Here is an 8,077-nt window from a genome sequence, read left to right as displayed (position 1 = left end):
TTACTGGTATATAGGACGGCTGTAATATATAAAAAAAAAGAAATAATAATTATAATAATAATAATAATATAAACAGGTGTGGCAGGTAAGACAGAAATAATAAAATTAATAATAATAAAAAATTAGTTATAATAACAGCAGTACAGATAACAGTACAGATATAAATAATATATAAAATATAAAAAAATAAGTTATTTTTATTAATTCTTTAATAAATAACCATATCCATGGCCACGTATTTCTAAAAAAGAAAAAAAACTAAATAACTAATACAAAAGTATATATAATATATAATTAAATTATATATATACTCATAATCTGTATAACACAGCTATTTTTTATATAAAATATAGAATATATATTTTTATTATACAGATTATGATAATATATATATTTATTATATAAATTATTATATAAACCACCACCCACGCGGAACAGCAAGGAAAACGTATTAGATAACTACTTTTTATAAAATAATAAAAAGAAATATTTAAATAGATTATTTTATATAAAAAAATATAAATAATATAAAGAGATATTAGAAATCACTGTTCTTAAATAAATAAGCCAATATACCACTGCTCTTAAATAAATAAGCCAATATAGTAACATATTACAGAAGAAAAAAAGAAAAAGTTTATAAAATAAAATAAGAGAAGACTCTTAATCTTATATAATTTATTATTATAGATTAAATATAATAAATAATAAAGTTATTTATAAGTAAATACTTATTTATTAAAATACAGAACTGTGAGATTATATTTATTATTTTATCTTAATTATTATAAATCTATATATAATATTATTTTTATATATAAGACTCCAGAGTAAGAAAGCGCGTTATATATTAATAATAAAAAGATTATAACTAAGATATTCTAATTAGTTAGATTCTTATAATTTTCTGATTTCCTAATTAATAATATATAAAATTATATAAATATTTTTACAGCTGCAGGGACGCAGTCTCGAAAAAAATATTATTAAAATATATTTATTGATTTATTATAATTTAATAAATTATATAAGTAATACACAGTTATAAATTATATAAATGAAATAAGATTATATAATTTATTTTTATATTATACGTTACTAATCTCTCTAATACTGCAGAAGGCCAGTGATCAGTTCTAAACAGAATAGTAACTAGTATTTGTATATATAATTAAACTTATCATGTCTCCTACATCACCCCTAACATATGTACAGAAGAGAGTGCCTAGGGGTATTTAAATACATTTATAAATAAAACAATACTAATAATAATACAGAAATTCTAGATTTTCTAATATTATGGGTCTATGTATATATAGTAATTAAATCTAAGATAATATATTTTAACTTAGAGAATTTTATAATAAATTTACTTTATAAAGTACAGGGAAAGGACCCGTGGGTATAAAAATAAAAAATTAAATAATCTAATATAGAAAATAAATAAAATAAATTTATTTAAAAAGAATAAATATATAATAGTCCCAGCTACTTCAGTAATAAGATAAGAAATATTATAAATAAATTATAATATACCAAAGAGGAGCCATTACTAAAAATAATATATTTTAAAAAAAATTTAGTATAAGTATTAATAGCATAATATATATATTAAAATAAAAGAATATAATATAATAAACTGGAGCTGCTACCGCAATCTAGTAAATCTAAAAAAATAATAATTATAAATTTTATTATAGATTTACTTCCAAGTGAATAGTAAGGAAAAGTTTATAATATAATTTTAATAATAACAAATATATATATTAAATTTATATTTTATTGATTATATTAAAAAAATATTATAATTCTATAACTTATGAAGCTAATATATAAATATATTATATTTATTAATAATATATTATTTTTAAATAGATAAATAAACAGAGCGCTAGAATTAGATTCTTAAATATTATTTATAAATTTATTTAAACTTCTTCTAGAATAATTAAACTCAATAGCTTTTAATATTCTAGATAATTTATAATAATATAATTTATAATATCATAAAAACCATACTATATAAAATACTAATAGTTTTTATATTTTAATTATAAATTAATATAAACTAGGAATTTCTCTTCAATAAGATACCTGTAATAAAGGAATAAACGGATACTCTTATTAAAATCAAGAAAATACTAGAAATCTTACTAGATAAAATAAAGCAATAATAATATAATATAATTATAAATACAAAGAAAAGACTTTCTAAATAAAGCAGAAAATTATAGTGAAGATTAAAAATATTATGAATATTTATTTGATAAAGCTTGATTATCAGCAAATTAGAATTTTTATAATAATTAATATTTAAGAAAAAAAATATAAATTACAGTTATTATTAAGATATAAAAATTTATATCTAGTTTTTTATATCTTGTTTCTAGAGTCTTACTCTTCTTAAATAAGTTTTACTGACTATTTCCAATACTAATTAATAGATATTAAGAATAATTAATAAATAAAATTATTATATACAGAACCAAGAAAGCTCAGAAAGAATTTCTAATATAATAATAAAATTATAATCTTAAAAAAGATACTTAAAACTTTTTATAAATATTAAAAATATATAAGTTTATTAAGATTAATTATTTTAATTAATACAGAAAGCAGTACTTAATTATTGATTAAGATAATATAAATAATTCATTATTATATTTTCTACTAGAAATCATATACTACAAGAAGATATATTATATATATATATATAATTAATTAATTATAAAAAAATAAGAAAAATATTAAAATATATTTAATTATTCATTTAATCACACACAAATATAAAACTAGATAAAATAATTAATATTATATAAGTTAGTTAACTTATATTTTTATATTATTATATGTACCTGAACAAAGCACTCTAAATATAAATAAAAAAAGAAAATAATAATAATAAATTATATATTTTTATTATTTTTATGACTGGATTCCCGGGGCTAGCAGATTATATATTAAAAAGTTAATATTATTATTTTAAATATAATCTAGTATAAGATATTATTAAATTATATTTAATAATAATAGACCTTTATAACAGCAGTTCTTAAATAATAATATTTATTAAAAATTTATTATATAAATTAATTAGAATTCACACTCAACATATTTAATATAAAAAGAATTATTTATTACTATACAAGGATGGCAGCTGGCTGAGTATTTTTTATATTTAGTATAATTAACAGAGATTATACAGTAAAGATTATTATTAGAATAAAATTTTATGAAAATAAAATATTAATAATAGCACAGGTGCAGGCAGCATATAAAATATAAAAGAATAAATTATTGATTAATTTTTTATTAAATAGTTATACTCATGGCCACATATTTCTAAAAAATAAAAGAAAATTCTTAATCTTATATAATTTATTATTATAAATTAAATATAATAAATAATAAAATTATTTATAAATAAGTTCTTATTTATTAAAATATAAAATTATAAAATTATAATTATTATTTTATATTAACTACTATAAATATACACAGTGTTATTTCTATATATAGAATTCCTAGAATAAAAAATATATTATATATTAATAGCAAGAAAGATTACAACTGGGATATTCTAATTAATTAGATTCTTATAACCTTTTAATTTTTTAATTAAAAAATATATAAAATTATATAATATTTCTTTTAGCTGCGGGGACACAGCCTCTAGAAAAAAATAATATTAAAATAGATTTACTGATTTATTATAATCTGGCAGATTATATAAATAATATATAGTCATAAATTATATAGATTAGATAAAGTTATATAATTTATTTTTATATTATATCTTACTAGCCTTTCCAATACTGCGGGAGACCAGTGATCAGTTCTAAGTAGAATAGTAGCTAGTATTCGCGCATATATTTGAACCTATCATGTCTCCTACATCACTCCTAAGAATATTATAATATTTTATAAAATATATTAATTTAATTTATTTAGAAGGATCAGCACAGGCCTGGATAATAGTTTAATTATTAAATAGAAACTAGAATTATAATAATATTAATAAGTTCCTTTATATATACTATACTATATATATTGTTTTAAAGTTTATAAAATAATTAATATCATAAGATTTAACAACTGTTAGTATACTGATACTATTTCTAAAATCATTATTATTAGCATAAATTTAAAGTAGATTAATTATATGAACTTACTACTATTATTCATATATTTTTTTAAAATTTATAAGCATGCTCTATTAGAAAGAATTCATATAAAATTAATAATTTTAAAATTAAATAAATCTATAAAATCTCTGCCTAGAGACTAAGTAAAATATATTTTAAACTTTTATAAAAGAAGATCAGATTTTACTTCAAGATTTTTTATAATTAATTATTAATTGTTTATATTACAGAATATTTAATAAAATAAAACTACTAGAAACTACAGGCAGCTATTTTCAGTAAACTATTTAAAATAAAATAAGAAAATATAATATTAAAATAGATTTTAAAAATTATATAAAATATTATAGAAAAAATTCTAGTAATCTAAAGGAATTCAATAATACTTGTCTATAATATTTATAATAATAAAATTTACTCTTTCAAACTTTTTTATATTTTATATATATCACGTAAAGCAGCTGTACAAAAATTAAATACTTTAAATTATCATAAATGTATTAAAAATATAAAATAAATATTTTTATATTAAACTAGTAATTAAAGATAGAATAAAAACTAAATTAATTATTTTAATTTATAATTATTTTAAATAAGCTTTTCTTAATAGATTTAAATTAAGATAAATATTAAAATAACAAAATTTCTTTATAATTTTAATTTTGATATCTTATGTATAAAATAAATTAATTAAGTTCTATGATACAGAAATTATAGATAAATAATATAAAAATATATTTATTGTTTAATTACATGAATTAAAATATACTTAATCAATACAATTTTGAGAAAATAAGATTATTTATATTATTTAATATATTCGTATATATATCAGAATTAAAAATAATTATTTTGAATAATAAGACTTCAGGCAAGAATATAAATATTATTTATATATTTAATTAAGAAAAGACAGACTTCTGTTATTATTGTTAAATAAGTTAATATTATAAAATAAATAGAACATAAAAAACAATAAAATGTTTTATAAAATATTAATTATAATATAATATTTCTAAGAATAGTCTCCAGCATAATAATAGTTGTATATTAATTACTAAAAAATTTTAAATCTAATTAATGAATGTTAAAGATATTTATTATTTTCAAAAATTATATACTAAGTGTAAATATAACAGATTATAATAAAGTACCTACTTTATTAAATAACATAAATCCTCTTTAAAATTAATATAATATATACTTATAAAAGTATTCCTGCTGTCCTTCTATATATTTTTATAATAAAAATTTAAAATGTTTAATTAAATAATTAAAACATGCAGTAATAATAGATTCCAAAATTTTATTAATTATATTTAATAAAATTTCAATTTTTTCGATTATATAATTGTCCTTACTTGACTTCTATAAAAGAATTATAAATAAAATCTAGAAATATATGAAATAATATTAATAATCTAGAATATTGAATGCCATTAATGATATTTAAAAATTTAAAATAAATAATATTTGTTATAAAATAAGATTTAGAATACCATCTGGGTTACGTATTTTATAGAATATATATTAATATATAATTCCTTAAATTTCTTAAAAAGTAATCTATAATATATATAACAATAATAAATAATAATATTTTATAATATTATTTGAGTTAGTGGTATTAATCTATAAGGGCGAATATAATGAAATAGTATGAAGAGTATATCTTATTCACGAATATAAAATATAGGGTCAATTTTCTTAAAATATTATTACTAACTATCTTCTTTCTCTGTCTGTGAATAGTAAAGTATCTACAGGTAATTTATAAATTATATAATAATACTAGTCTTATCTTGTAATAAGACTATTATTAATATAAATATTTCTTATAATTAAATTATTATAAGAATTATAAAGATTTATATTCTTCTTATAATTATTTTTTTTTATAAGACCTTGGCCTCCAAGACTATAAGTATTAATAATAATTATAATATTATTTTTTTTAAATATATTTTATAATAATTAATAGTATAATACTGCTTACAGTGAGCTAGATATTATTAAAATTCTTATTTATAAATTTTTATAGAAAAAATTAAGTAAGAAAAAAATTATCTATTTTTTCTATTTTATAATATTTTTTATAAAAATTCTTTATATTATTATTTATATAATTTCTCTGTAAGTTTCTGTTTATCAGTTCTTTTTATAAAATATATAAATATTATTTCTATATATAGAGATCTAAATTTATTATAATATTTTTTTATTTTTTAAAATTCTATATATATATTAGTAGTAAATCTGTTTTAAAAATATAAATCAGGACTTAGAACTCAGGATTTCTAGTAAAATTTTATATAAATTTTTTTTTATTTAGAATCTGATTTTTTTTTTTATAATTATTTTTTTTTATAATTTTTTTTTTTTACTTCTTCTTCTCCCTCCTATAAAAGAAAAGTAAGTAATTTCTTTATAAATAATTATTATAATTTATATAATATAATATTATTATATAAAATCTGTTTCTTTACTACTGCCTGTTAGTATATTATTATTATTATTATTAAATAAATTTATTCTATAACTGCTACTATAGTTTTATTTTTTATTAATTTATTTTTATTATTTATAGTTTTCTTTTTTAATCTATTATTTATAGTAAATTTAGGTCTTCTTATAAGTATAATTAAATTTATAATTAATTATAATAATTATTTACTGCTATTATTATTATTATTATTATTATAATTTCTTTTATTTTTTTAATAGCTCCGCCTGCGGTCTCTATATTTTTTATTATAATAAATTATCTTATTTTTACAGGTGTTTGTATATATATATAAATATTAATTTATAATAATTTATATTTTTTATAAATATATTTAATATTATCTGGTCTTCTACAGTACCTGCTACTAATAATTTTTTATTAAAAAAAGATTTATAATAAATAATATATTTTAACTAATATATTAATAATTTTAATTATAAGAAATTCTTATATTTACAGATTACTCTTGCCTCCTGTAGATATTTCTTGATTTATTTAAAATTAATTAATTCTGTAGATAATAAAGTTTATAATCTAGTTTTTATATTAATTTATAAAACTGTCTGTAGTATTCTAGTTTACTAAAATATTTATAATATATTTAATTATTTTATCTAGTCTTTTCTTTTAGAAAGAGCAGAAGTCTTTTTCTAGTTAAAAATATTATTAAATAATAGTATCTATTCTTTATTTTATATCTTTTATTAGATATATTTTATAAAAATAATTAAGAAAATATATCCAGCTCTGTAAAATTATTTTTATAATTAAAATTAAAATATTATTTTCTTCTAGTTAAAAATATAATATATATTATAAGAATTAGAATAGTATCCTGGCTTTTATAATATATATTAATAATAATTATAATTAAAAATATAATAACTATTTTTATACTGGTTATTAAATATATTTATTTTATTAATTAAGATATATATATTATAAAATTAATATAATTTATTTTTAATTTCATGGCAGTACTCCATCTGTATATAATATAAAAATATTTAATAATTAAAATTTATAAAAAATTAAATAATTATTTTCTTTTTATTTTTATAATATAATTTCTATTATTTTTTTTATTTTAATAATAAAGACTGTCCCTCAGCCATGAACTTCTTATATAATTATAAAGAATATAGATTTATAATAGATTTCTAAGTATTATTTTTATTAAAGTATTTTTTCTATTTAACTAGGATCTCTGTAATCTAGTTTTATTTTTATAAAATAAATAATATTTTTAGGTAATACTTATAAGATTTTTTTTATAAATAAAAATATTTTTATAAATTTATTTTATTTATTTTATAATATTTACAGAGCAGGAAGATATAAAATATATTTTAAATTTAAATATTTATAAATAACTTTAGTCTATAAGTTTATATATTTATTTTTTTTTTAATATATAATATAATTT

The sequence above is a fragment of the Aspergillus costaricaensis genome (assembly GCF_003184835.1).
Source record: "Aspergillus costaricaensis CBS 115574 unplaced genomic scaffold BO79scaffold_1, whole genome shotgun sequence".
Taxonomy (NCBI): Eukaryota; Fungi; Ascomycota; class Eurotiomycetes; order Eurotiales; family Aspergillaceae; genus Aspergillus; species Aspergillus costaricensis.
Note: the sequence above shows the minus strand (reverse complement) of the source record.